This window comes from Suncus etruscus, chromosome 11 (assembly GCF_024139225.1).
Source record: "Suncus etruscus isolate mSunEtr1 chromosome 11, mSunEtr1.pri.cur, whole genome shotgun sequence".
Taxonomy (NCBI): domain Eukaryota; kingdom Metazoa; phylum Chordata; class Mammalia; order Eulipotyphla; family Soricidae; genus Suncus; species Suncus etruscus.
Window position 1 is genome coordinate 36,091,956 of NC_064858.1, and position 13,529 is coordinate 36,105,484.

General features: G+C 44.4%; 2 protein-coding genes across 2 annotated transcripts in view; both read right to left on the reverse strand.

Annotated features, from left to right (window-relative positions):
- Positions 1 to 13,529, reverse strand: part of BORCS5 (BLOC-1 related complex subunit 5) — a 714,757-nt gene that overhangs the window by 485,912 nt on the left and 215,316 nt on the right. The gene's annotated exons all lie outside the window — the stretch shown is intronic.
- ETV6 (ETS variant transcription factor 6) overlaps positions 1 to 13,529 on the reverse strand; it is a 245,923-nt gene that overhangs the window by 27,109 nt on the left and 205,285 nt on the right.

A 13,529-nucleotide genomic window follows, 5' to 3' on the forward strand; every position in this document is an offset into this window, starting at 1 on the left:
CCCCGACTTTGCCTCCTGCGCCCCCAGGTAAATTGAGTTTGAGACCCCTGCTCTAAACCAAATGTGCACATGCCAGAAAATTTTTTCCTACCACTAGCCAAGATAAGACTGTCTGCACTGCACCAGCACTGCATGGAATAACTAGAAGCTTGTAAACACCACAGGATGAATTCACATTCTCTGTTGTGATCCAAGTCTTCCTGGTGGTTTTCGAGGTGCTTGTGCATTTCTCTCCAGATGCTCTCCTTCTTCTACATAGATTTGTCATAACCAAATTGTCCTATTCTCTATCTACGCCTTCTGGGGTTGATGTGAATATTAAGAATGATAATTAGTCAAGTATATATATTATGTATTGATTGGGTGGCACTGTTCAAAGCATTCAGTAATCATAAAGCAAATATACTACCATAATTTCCATTTTTAAATAAAAAAATATTTTCAGTTTCCTAAAAACACACCAACTTTGGGGAGGTAGGTCACACCTGCCAGTACGTAGGGGCTCTTCCTGAATCTGTGTTTGTGCTCAGAGGAATCATGTGGCAACAGGAATTGAATCAGGGTCACAGTTGAACGTAAGGTGCCTGAACCTCTGTTCCTTAAAAAAATATATTAATATTTATTTCTTTTGGTTAATGAAATCACCACCACCACCAATGTGCCAAAGCACATCCACTGCTGTCCTTAAATCGCTTCTAATCCACCTTACACTACCCTGTGTACTTCCCTTCCCTTTTGGTAACTTGAGTTCTATAGTCAGAGTCCAAGAGTTTGTTTTCATTTGTGATTGTCTATTCTCTTTCTTTCTTTATATACCATATATGAGTGAGATCATCCAGCATATGTTCCTCTCCGGCACCAGACTACTCAACATTGGGTGGAAGAGAAAATCAAAGAAAGAAAAAGATTCCCGGGAATGAACAAAAACACACCCAGTTAGAACCTATGAGACATAGCAAAAACAATTCTAAGAGGGATGTTTATAGCAATACAGGCTGACATCAGAGAACAAGAAAAAAAAGCTCAAATTAATAATCTAACTTCAATTCTCAAGAAACCAAAGCAAGAACAAATGAAACCCAAGTAAGAAGGAAGGAACTAGTAAAAATTAGAACAGAAATAATGATATAAAGATCAAGGTCTACAAACCAAGAGGTGTTTTCTAAAGGAATAAGTAAGACTGACAAACCCTCAGCTAGAATCATGAAGAAAATGAGAGAAAATTCCAGAACCAGATGAGAGATAAAAGAAGGGAAGTTGTAAGTGACATAAATACATGAATGATCAGAAATAATGGATGATCACAAGTAAATATAAACAACTTTGTCACTAAGCTGGAGAACCTAGAAGAAATTCATCTTCTGAGACAAATTAAATTCTGGAATTATACAAACTCTCAATAATCTGGAGGAAAGAGGAAACCAAAAAGTAAGCAAATTGAAATAGTAACTAAAACTCAAACCAAACCAAAACCTCCTCCAAACAAAAGTCTTTGTCTAGATAGGTTATTGGTGAAATCTACTGTGTCTTTTCTTTTTTCTTTCTTTTTTTTTTTTTTTTTGGTTTTTGGGTCACACCAGGCCGTGCTCAGGGGTTATTCCTGGCTCTACACTCAGAAATCGTTCCTGGCAGGCTTGGGGGAACACATGGGATGTCGGAATTCAAACCACTGACTCTCGGCAAACGTCCTACCTACATACCATCTCTCCGCCCCCATCTACTGTGTCTTTAACGCAGACTTGTTACTTACCCTCCCTCTCAAGCTCTTAAACAAAACTGAAAAAGAAATCCTTCCTAATAGCTTCAATGAGGCCAACACTATCTATACGTCAAGCCACACAGGCAAATGACTATAACATAACATAACATAACATAACATAACATAACATAACATAACATAACATAACATAACATAACATAACATAACACAACACAACACAACACAACATTACAGTCCAACATACTTGATGAATACAGAACAAACAAACATCTTTAATACAATCATGTGTGTCTGTGTGTCTGTGTGTGTGTGTGTGTGTGTGTGTGTGTGTTGCCAGGGATCAAACCCAGGGCCTCACACATGCAAGGCAACTTCTCTAAGTTCTCTAATGAGATCTCTGATGAGATGTATCATCAGCCTTGGCAACAAAATCTTAGTGAACTGAATTCGATGATACATCAAAAAGATTGTTCATATCTTTCTCATATGTGGGACTTCAAGATATAAGCAGCAAGATAGTAACATAGGGCCAAAGGCAACATAAGGAAAAATTGATCCACAGAATTGAGTTTTGGGGCATTGGGAACTTTGGGTAGGGAGAGGAGGGTACATGGGTGATGGTGTGATGTTGTATTATATGCATGTTAAACTACCATTGGCAGTATTGTAAACCATAGTACTTCAATCAATACAATAAGTTTAAGCCTTCTCCCCTCTCCCCCAGGATCACTGACCACAAACACATGCAACTTATCCCAAGTATACAAGGATAATTTACATATCCAAGTCAATTAATGTGACACAACACATCAACAAAAGAAAGATCGTATGAAAATATCAAGAAATGTGGAGAAAACTTCTGACAAGATTCAATACTCATTCGTGATGAAAACAATCATCAAATAGAACTAGAAGGCTTTATCTCAACTTAGCAAAGACCATATATAACAAACCCATAGCTTAATTCTTACTCAGCGATCAAGAACAGAAAGTTTCTCTCTAAGACCAGGCTCATGGCAAAGATGTTTACTTTCACAATTGTTATTCATCATAAAAAATAATTTTTAAGAAAACCACTTACACTTGTGTCAACACATCACTTTATCAGGAAAAAGTTATGCTACTTAAGACTAATTTCTCTTTATATGCCATGGGAGGGTCAGCAAGTACATGTAGAAGATTTGGATGGAGCCCGAGAGACTGAAAGAGACTTTACAGACACATCAGATAATTGCTATATCTACTCCTTTGCTTTGATCCTAATTCAAATATACTGGAAAAACATTAATAAGAGATGAAAAACAGGAATGTTAGTAAGATTTTTGATACTGAAGAACTATTAGGTGATGTGGTGGTTCTGTGATTATGATTTTATCTAGGACCACCATCTTTTCAATCACTCTATATGCTTTTGAGTGAAATGATGTCTTGGAAGCTGCTTAAATATAGAAAAAGAAACTGGAATGTGAAGGAGATAGTGGACAAGACACAAGAAAAAAATCGATTGGAGTTGGCGGTCACCCAAACTGGTGATGAGTATATGATAGTTAATTAGCCAATTCTTTCTAAGTTTAATATTCCCATCATAAAAAAACTTTCCCTTTAAGTACTTAATCTTGCAGAGCATAAAGGTTGGGATTAAAGGTACAAACTCTCTCACTTGAACTCTAACACCAATGTGAGCTCACAGGACATGGATGAAGTTAACATCAACAAAAGTGTTAATATTCAGAAGGTATCTGATCTAGGGGAATGAGGCCAAGCTTCCCTCCCTCCCCCCCCCCCTCCCTCCCTCCCTTCCCTCCCTCCCTCCCTCCCCCCCTCCCTCCCTTCCTCCCTCCCTCCCCCCCACATTTGTAGAAAATAAGGGAGGTAAGGTGAGAGTTAAGGCAAGATAAGTAGCCAAGAGAGAACAATGGCTTCTCCAGAGTACAGGAGCCCTAAAAAACAGATTCCAAGAGGGGAGATGTGGCAGCATGGGTGAGGGCAATGCATGGGCACGGGCAACACCCAAGCACATGCATATCCTGCATGTCCTAAGTTCTCTTTACATAGCTAAAGAGATCTTAAATCTGTTGCCCTCAAAACTGAATTTATCTTTTCTCCAAGGTTTACTTTTCAATTGTCAGCAACTATTCAAGTCCATCTGATTCTGCCGTTTCATACATTTTTCTCTTAAATGCCACTTACAAAATATCTCCCTTTTAAATAAGCTTTTAAATAAAAGCTTATTGAGGTTTCAAAATGCTTAAGGAGATGAAATCCATGTATAAAACAAAATCTTATTTCCTAAATCATTTCCCATCTTATATATTTTAAAAGGAACACAAGTGTTGGCCCGGCCACTGCCAGGTTACCAGAGAATCTCTTTGAAGTCCTGAGCTTCAAGGCTGGGTGCATGGGTGTGTGATCAGGGAATTAGGAAGTCTGCGAGGACCATGAGAGGAAGCACTTTCTTGCCAAGGGTAAAAGAGGAACTGATGTAATGTCCTGGGGAGATTTCACTCTCTGTTCCTGCCCAGATCTTTGGAACAATGAGAGAGACAGGGCTCTGGATAATCCAACTTTTGACTCAGGATCTGGGATTTGGAGGAGGCTTGATTTATTTATTTCTCTGCAGACACCACTCCAAGAGGAAGTACTTGATGAAGCTGATAACATTAATGGTAGAGAACTGAATCTGAGGGATTTAATTCCAGGCTCCTGGTGGTCTGGGCACAACTACTGTCGAGGCTGAAAGGATGGCAATGAGACCTTCCAAGCTTTGTTTCAGTTTGCAAAGCAAGCACCCACGTATGGAGTGGGCGCTGATGCTATTGCCCTGCTGTGGCGGCCTCTGTTATTATAAGTTGGCAGCAGGGCATGGAAACTTACAAGACCAGAGCCGCCAGCAGGCAGAGAAGCTCCGGACACAGGAAATGCCCTGGGTGGACAGTGGGTGCATTAAATCCCCCAGATGTAGGAGTCTTCTGTCTAAAACAAGAAGGTTTTTTTGGTCTGGTCTTGATGTCTGGGTTTGTTCTTGGGGCACTGCCCAGCTGGAAAGTGGGAACATATCTGGGGAAATGCACAAGGGAAGTCAGATAGAAAGAAGTTGGGTGGACATGGAAGGAGGGAGAGTTGGGGAAGAAAAATATCATGGACAGGTAGGAAACTCATTCTGGTAGAAAGTTTTCTGATGCCAAACCTTTTACTTTGTTTTATTCTTTTTAAGTTTTTGGTTCATACCTAGTTACTCAGGCTTTACTCCTGGCTCTATGCTCAGGGATCACACTTAATGGGTTTAGGGGAGCATATGGGATGGTAAGGATAGAACCTGAAATGACTGTGTGCAAGGCAAGTGCCCTACCTGCTGCACTACTGCTCCAGTCCTCAAGCTTTTCTCTTTATAGGCTTCCTTTTAGGCACAATCTTTTCTCACTATTAAACAGTCCAAAAAGACAGTTTTGGATTTTAAATGTGCTGATTGAAAAAAAGAACTAGATTTCTTTTCTTGTCTTCTATCCTTAATTTATTCCTCTCTCTACTTAAAATTCATCAAAATTTGGCCCACACTTTTATCATGTGGTTAAAAAAAAAAAACCCAAGGAACTAGTAAACCTCCAAATAAACCAAACTCTCAAACTGCCTTTGGTTGAAATCTTATAAATTTTGACTAGGACATTTCTAGGTTATAGAGAGCAACAGCAAAGAATAAATTCTCTCAAATTCCATGTTTCTATTATCACCCTTTCCCTGAAGCATCCAGTGAAGGATGATCCAAAATCTGCAAACCCACAAGCCCAGCACAGACGTTCATCAGCCTCAGCCACCACCACCCTGACCATGTTCTGCCTCCTTCCAGAAGGGACCATTTTCCAGTTTGATTTCTGTAAAACATTGCTGGGAAGCATAAATGATATAAAGAAGTGTACAAAAATCAAAGGCTTGCGATGATGTGGCAGAAAGAACTCAAAATAGAGTTCCAAGACATGTGCATCATCTTCTACCCCCACTAGGGATGAGTTGCATTTTCCTTCCTCCCAAATTCTAATGTTTAAACCCCAACCCCCCCCCCCCCCGTACTTTAGAATGCGACCTTCTGGAAGTTCAGGTCTATGCTGAAATCACTAATTAGTAAGTCCTAATGGAGTTGGGGAGGTGGGAGGTGGACTCAACACTAACCCAAAAGAATTGGTGAAAAGAATGTTTAGCCATGGGTCCGGAGAGATAGCATGGAGGTAAGGCATTTGCCTCTCACGCAGAAGGTCGATGGTTCAAATCCTGCCATCCCATATGGTCCCCCGAGCCTGCCAGGAGCGATTTCTGAGCGATTTCTAACCAGGAGTAACCCCTGAACGCTGCCGAGTGTGACCCAAAAACCAAAAACCAAAAGCCAAAAAAAAAAAAAAAAAAGTTTAGCCATATAGTGCTGACAAAACATGAACTGAACCAAGAATGCTGTCATGTCCTGAGTGTAGAATGTCATTCATGTCATGAATGTCAGCCATGAGTGTAAAGTGAGGAGAAAGAGTCCTTTTCTAAGTACTTTACAGATAGGTACAAATAAGATACACCCCCCCACATACCTTAACCACATATACACCCCAACACACACCCTCCAATATCTCCCCACAACCCAAACACACACCACATCCAACACAATCCTCCACACATATGACACATCCCTGTTATGGTGTGGTGGAAGGGAGGAACTTGGGGTGAAATGGTTAATTTAATTAGTCATTTTAAATCTCATCTGTAGAAAAGTATCACTCAAGATAGATACTGGGGGGCCAGAGCAAAAAACCAGTGGGTAGGGTGCTTGCCTTGCATGAGCTTTCCTGAGTTTGGTCACCGGTATCCCATATGGCCCCCTGAGCATGCCAGGAAGGTGTCCTGAGCAAAGCTAGGAGTAGTTCCTGAGCAGCACTGGGTGTGGTTTAAAAAAGAAACACATACGCACAAAAAATATAGATACTGGGATAGCTGGTGAGTGATAAGACATCAAACTATGAAAAAAGGCCCCTAGGCCTTTTCTGAGAGGTTCATGGGGCATTTCTGCAAACTCTAGGCCTTGATTTTTGCTCATTCATTCACTCCAACATGTTAAATTGCCCCCCCTGTTGGTGCTAAGTAAGTGCCTGGGATTTGTTTGTTTTTCTTTTGGGGGGGCCACACCCATTTGACGCTCAGGTTACTCCTGGCTATGCACTCAGGGCTATGCACCCCTGACTTGGGAGGACCATATAGGATGAGGGGGATGAACCGCAGTCCATCCTAGCCTAGTGCTTGCAAGGCAGACACCTTACCTCTAGCACCACCTCTCCAGCCCCAAGTGCCTGGGATTTCTATGAGTTCATTTGGCCTTTGTGGCAAAGTCTTCATGGTAACTGGAGGGGCAGACTCCAAGTGGGGGTGGGATGGGTGACAGGGAGAGATAGAGGCTCAATCAGGCAAGGGTAAGGAAGCCCAGGAAGGCCTGGAAGAAGAGAAGCAAAAAAACCTGGATCAGGTTTCAAAGGAATCCATTAGCCCAGTGTGGATCCCCTCAAAAGAGGAGAAAGGTCCCAGAGATAAGGGGAAGTCTGGGAATGGGAAATAAGTCAGATAACTCAGCTGAGGCTTCCTTCCGGGACAAAACCCAAATGGCCCCAGTCTCCTAATCTCATAGATGATACTTCGTAGGGGCAAAAAGAAGTTTCTGGAAGACTTCCTGGTGACTTAAAAGACTTATTTTTCAGGTTCTAGGAGCCAACTTCTGGGTTCCGGGCGGCCTCTCCATCCCAGGAGAAAGCCAGGGGCAGAGAAGAGGACTAAATCCACTATCTGTGGCCTGCAGGCTTTCTCATCTCAGCCAGCACAACCCTAGGTCAAAGGTCAGAGGGCAAATGTTAATGCAGAGACACCCCCCCCCCCCAGAGGGAGGAAGAAGAGGGGTGGGAGAGGCAGAGCTTGGCAAGAACTGAATGAGGTAGGGGGAAGGGAGATATGCTGATTAGGCCCCCCAGATTCTCTTATCAGGCTTGGCCAGCCTCTGCTGGGATTGCATGGCTTCCTCCTGCCAGGTCTGACGGGGACACACACAGGTCTAGAGGGCAGCTGTTCACTCTGAGGGGACACAGGCAGAGGACTAACAGGAAGTTCCCAAGGCTGGCCTACAAGGCTGGCCATGAGCCGCATACCTGAAGAGCACACAGGTTACAGCTGAAACAAGTAGAGCTCAATCTTAAAGCAACTGAGGTGCCCCAGTTAAACTGATGGTGCCGGGTTAACTTGAAGGAATTTCAGAATAAAAAGCTGGTGCTTGCATGTGTAGCTGTAAAGTCTGGAGAAGGAAACTGGAACTGTTTAGTAAGGAGATAAAGAACTGCCCAAACAGTGCTCAGTCACTGAAGTTTGCTGAACTACAGGCAAAATAGCACTGCCTTTGCTCAGTGAAAGTGATCACAGACATGCCTTTTTTTTTTCTTTTTAAATTATCAAAAGAATCAAGATTACCAACTAACGATCTCAAATAACCTGCACAGAGTGCTGGGTCCCTGAGAATCGCAATGTTAAAGGCACCCTCTAGAGTGTAATTCTTTCTTACATCACCCAGTGTCCAGAGGTACTGACAGATGGAATCAAGCCCCAAGAACGTTAACATCCCACAACTGGGGAGGATGTGGGGTCAGGATTAGCACTGCAGTGGTCTGCAGTCAACATGCACACACTTTACAGCTCTTTAGCTCTACTGTGCACAAAAGGACCAACAACACAAGTTGATGCTGAGCCTGGCCCTGGATCAACTGACACTGGCCATCAGCACCATTATTCCAATGAGAGTAGAATTGGTGATGGTTTTACAAGTAGTCTTGCAAGTGGTTCGAGCAAGTCTGCTACCTCAGTGTCCTTTTTGCTCTAAGTGGGATGGTGGTCTCAAGCAGGAGTGTAGATTTCAAGCAGGGGCTATTTCCTCTCAATAAAGTTCCCAAATCCAGAGAGCTGCCTATGGTGATCACAGACAGAGCTTTGGTCTCTCCCTTCAAGCTGGCCTGTTTCCACTGCCAACTTGTAAGGATCGACTAAGGTCAACCATACTTCAACCTTGACATCTCTCATCGACACTTACAACCACTTGGAGACCCATGGGCATAACACAGCAGACACAATCAGCATGGCTTGTGTGAACTTTTGCATCCTGGGCAGATTAAAAATCCCTCCCAAAGGACTGGAGACAGTAGAGAGACCTGGGCACTTGCCTTCCACAAGGCCAACTTGGGTTCAATTTCCAGTATCCCATATGGTCCCCTGAGCATCACCAAGTGTGATTTCTGAGTGAAGAGCCAGCAGTAAGCCCTGAACACGACCAGGTATGACCCCTCCTCCAAATCCCTCCTTGACCACTTAGGGAGAGGCTGGAGCTGACTGAGTAAAAGAGGTGGTGAACTGAGGACACTTGAGAAATAAGGATCGTGCATTTTTTTCTCTGGAGACATGCTTACATCCAGGAGGCAAAGCTCACCCCACTTGGAGCTAGGCAAGATGTAGTTTTTTTTTTTTTTTTGTTTTTGGTTTTGGGTCACACCCGGCAGTGCTCAGGGATTACTCCTGGCTGTCTGCTCAGAAATAGCTCCTGGCAGGCACAGGGGACCATATGGGACACCTGGATCGGCTGCTTGCAAGGCAAACACCATTGTGCTATCTCTCCAGGCCCAGTTTTTTTTTTTTTTTTTTTTAACAAATGTAATGTGTTTTGAATTGCTCACCGAGCCTTTAGGGGTTGTTTTGGGTTTGGTTTTGTTTTGGGGCTACACCTAGTGGTGCTGAGGGGTTACTCCTGGCTTTGTGCTCAGGAATTGCTCCTGCGTGCTCGGGAGCCATGTGGGATGGTGGGGATCAAATGTGGATTGGCCATGTGCAAGGCAAATGGTCTACATACTATGCTATTATTCAGGCCTAGAATTTAGGTAGTTCTAACACTTAAGATTGGTAACAATCAAAAATATATATTCTGGAACAATTAAATTTTTTCCCATGGAAACTACAATTTTAGCAATCTAATATTCACGTACTGGTCTGAAATTCCTGAGATAGTTTGTCTCCTGTTGGTGAGAGAAGCCTCACTATTTGTGTTCATCCAACTACCACCTAATTCCTGGTATCCGAAGAAGTGAGTCACAACCAATAGAGAAAAATCAAGCAGAGATTCTTTTTACCATGAAACAAGTGAAGGTTATGGATAGTGACTATCAGCAGCTATAGGCCAGAGGAGAGAGATGAGCAAGGAAGAGATATTGAGCTGTGTCTGGAAACACTAGGAGGGCACCAGGACAGCAGCAGGGTACCAGGACAGCTGGTGGACACTGGGACTCTGGGAGGACACTGCAATGACTTTCTGGAATTTAGTTGACCCAAACCTTCAAAGTAGAGACCGTGTCTTACTCATCTTCACTTTACTCAAATAATTCCCGACCTTGGATCACCACTGATTGGGGGAACTGCAAGAGAGAACCCTCAGCTAGCCCCCCACATAACTGGGGAAACAGAGGCACAGAGAATGAGCCCTTTTGTATGCTTGTTTTGGTTGAGGCAGATGGAAGATTAGAACCTTAGATTAGATGAGATCCTTCCCTTGGAACACTTTCTGCCTGACACCTCACCCCGCCTTTCTACTTATGAAAAGAGTCCTGTTTTCACTGGTACCCACGTCTTGGTGGGCTGAAAATGATCAGATGACCTTCAGTACAGAACAGGAAGAAGACAGACAGCACTGGTGGGTGGTGAGGAGGACTCCCTGGGGGTCTTTCTGAGGCTGCTTCTCTCGAATTCTGACCCAAAGTTTAAAACAGTATAAGGAAAGAGAGGATGTAAACCACCAAAACCAAGGCTGCTGAGCTTGAATCCTCTGTTCGCACCCTGCCTGAAAGAAGCCCTGGAGGTGAACTTCCCCGTCTTCCCCTACTGCTGGCACTGCCACTCAGTCTCCGGGGGGAGTGAGTTCCACACCCTGAGTGCCTATGGGCCATGCAGGAAAACTGGCCTGATGACACCAGATGCATCTGTCTGCACTATAACCCTCCTCTGGGACTTGGTGGAGACCTGAACTGTGTCTGTGAGGTGTAAAGTTCCAAGGGGTGAAAGGAGGCTTTGAGTTCTGCCTTCCTTCTGCCTTCTCATGGCAGAACACACCATAATCCTTTATTCTGTCCCATTTCTTTCTGAGCCACATCCTTTTCCCCATGGTCCCCTGTGCCCCTAATGATTGTGGGATTGGATACGGTGATTGAGGTTTTTCTCAAGCATAATTTCACTCTACAGACTTTCTTAGTCAGGCCCCAGATCTTTCCTGCGCCTTCACACCCCCCTACTGAGTTGCCACTCCTGCTTCAGCATGGATTCCCTGACACAAATGGGTGGAGCTGGCCATACCTTTGAGGTGGAGAAGAAAAAGAGGTGGGAGGATAGGGAAGGACCCTGGTACTAAGAATTCACTCACGGGCCGGAGAGATAGCATGGAGGTAAGCGTTTTTGCCTTTCATGCAGGAGGTCATCGGTTCGAATCCCGGTGTCTCATATGGTCCCCCCGTGCCTGCCAGTGAGCAATTTCTGAGCCTGGAGCCAGGAATAACCCTGAGCCACTGCCGGGTGTGTGACCCAAAACCAAACACACCACACACACCAACACACACACACACACACACACACACACACACACACACACACACACACACACACACACAAAATTCACTCACAGAGGATAGGGAGTTTACCTTGCCTGTGGCCGATGTGGGCTTGATCACCTTGCATCCCCTTATAGTCCCCAAGCACTGCCAGGAGTGAATCCTGAGCACAGAGCCAGGAGTAACCCCCAACACACTGCTGGGTACAGCCCCCCTCCAAAAAAAAAATCCATTCACAGGTGCTATGGTCCCTTGGTCACTATTGGCATCCACGCATCTGGGGACACAGGACAGCTCTTCCATCTACCACCTGACAAGCAGGGACTGTGTGTGGTTAGGTGGAGGAGCAGGTCCACATCCTGGAGAACTGTGTTCCTGGTGATAACTACTGGAGAATATGTGGCCTACTGCAGCTGGTCTGCACGGTGGGGCAGCCCTGAATCTGTCTTCATATAGCCTCCAATATTTCTATCTTTCCCCTCTGGACTGGCACCATCTCCCCAGGGCACAGGGTCCACAAACGAACTTTATTGATTAGCTCCCTGAAGGAGACCATCATGGCACAGACCTAACTTCAGAATCAAATCATGAAAAAGAAAGGGGGTGTGTTGGAGCTAGAGAGAGAGAGAGAGAGACCCCACTTCCCTGCCTCTAACCACATTTGGAGAAGGATGAAAGGAGAACAGAAATTCCATTTGGAATTTCACTTTTATTATTTTTTTGTTATCACGAGACAAAACAAGAAAGGGTTGAGAACAGCTCATCACACACCCTCGGTTCAAAGAGGCCGGCTAGGTAATATGATTCTGGCCTTAATCTCAAGCATCGGTAAACCCACCTCTCTTGTCAGCAGTGGCTGGTGGCTATTATGTAGCCGGAAATGGACATGGCAGAAGAGGGGAGCAGAGCGACCAAAGGGTGGGAAATGCTGCTAAATTTAGCCAGGGTAGGGCTCCCTGTGTGTGACACCAGGCGGGGAAAATCCGCGAAAGTACACCGGCCCAGTGGGGCTCAGCTGTGAAAGACTGTGAGTGTGACCTGTCTATGTCTGTCTACTGTCCTCTTGCGTGAAACTCTTGCGAGTGGGCAAAAAGAGCCTCAGAAACCTCGCTCGCCCAGACGCCATTTTCAGGGAGGGACTTCAGAGCATAAAAACCAGGCTATCCTTTGCAAAAGCTGCTCCCTGTGTGTGACACCAGGCGGGAAAAATCCGCGAAAGTACACTGGCCCAGGTGGGGCTCAGCTGTGAAAGACTTGAGTGTGACCTGTCTATGTCTGTCGTACTGTCTCTTGCGTGAAAACTCTTGCGAGTGGGGCAAAAAGAGGCTCAGAGGAGCACGGGCCGCTCCGCTTCAGCATACGCTGGCCGTGCACTCTTTCTAAGGAAAGAACTCCATTGCAACAAGAAGGAAAAATCACACTAAGAACGGCGCTATAATCACAGAAGCAAACATTTCTCTCTGGACTGTCTTCTCTGTTACAATGCTCGCGGCCTAAGATTTTGGACCCCAGTGTGAGGCTTCATCCACGGAGGACTCCCCTCCCTTAGAGGCAAGTCAGCCCATCCAGAAAAGGGAGGGAGCCAGAGGAGTGTGCTGCCTACATCATATAGACAATGAATACCACTTCAACACGTAGAAAAACCCACAATACAAATGTGACAATGGGGGAAACAGCGCAGGCCAGCATCAGACATAGAGAATGAAGATGACAATTCTGAGGACCAGATAATGACTGGAACAACTAATCAACCTCTCAGATAAGGACTTTAGACTAGCAATATGGAAGGTGCTCAACAGACTCCCAAGAAACCTGGATCGAGTTGAACAGAACACTAATAAGAACCAAGAAAATATGAAGGCAGAAATGACAAAACTCCAAACTGAAATAACATGTCAACTAAACAGGCCTGAAAAACTCAGTAAACGAAGTGAATGACAAAATGGATAAGCTCTGGGACAGGGTATCAGAAGCTGAGAATAGACTTGGTGCTGTGGAAGATGAGATACATAACAATTCCATACAGCAGGGAGAGATTGGACAAAAAACTTAAAGCAAATGAGCAGACAATGGAAAAATTAGTCAAAGAATGGGAACAGACGAAAATAGAAGTCTATGATAAGATCACAGAAACAACTTAAGAATCATTGGAGGTCCCAGAGACC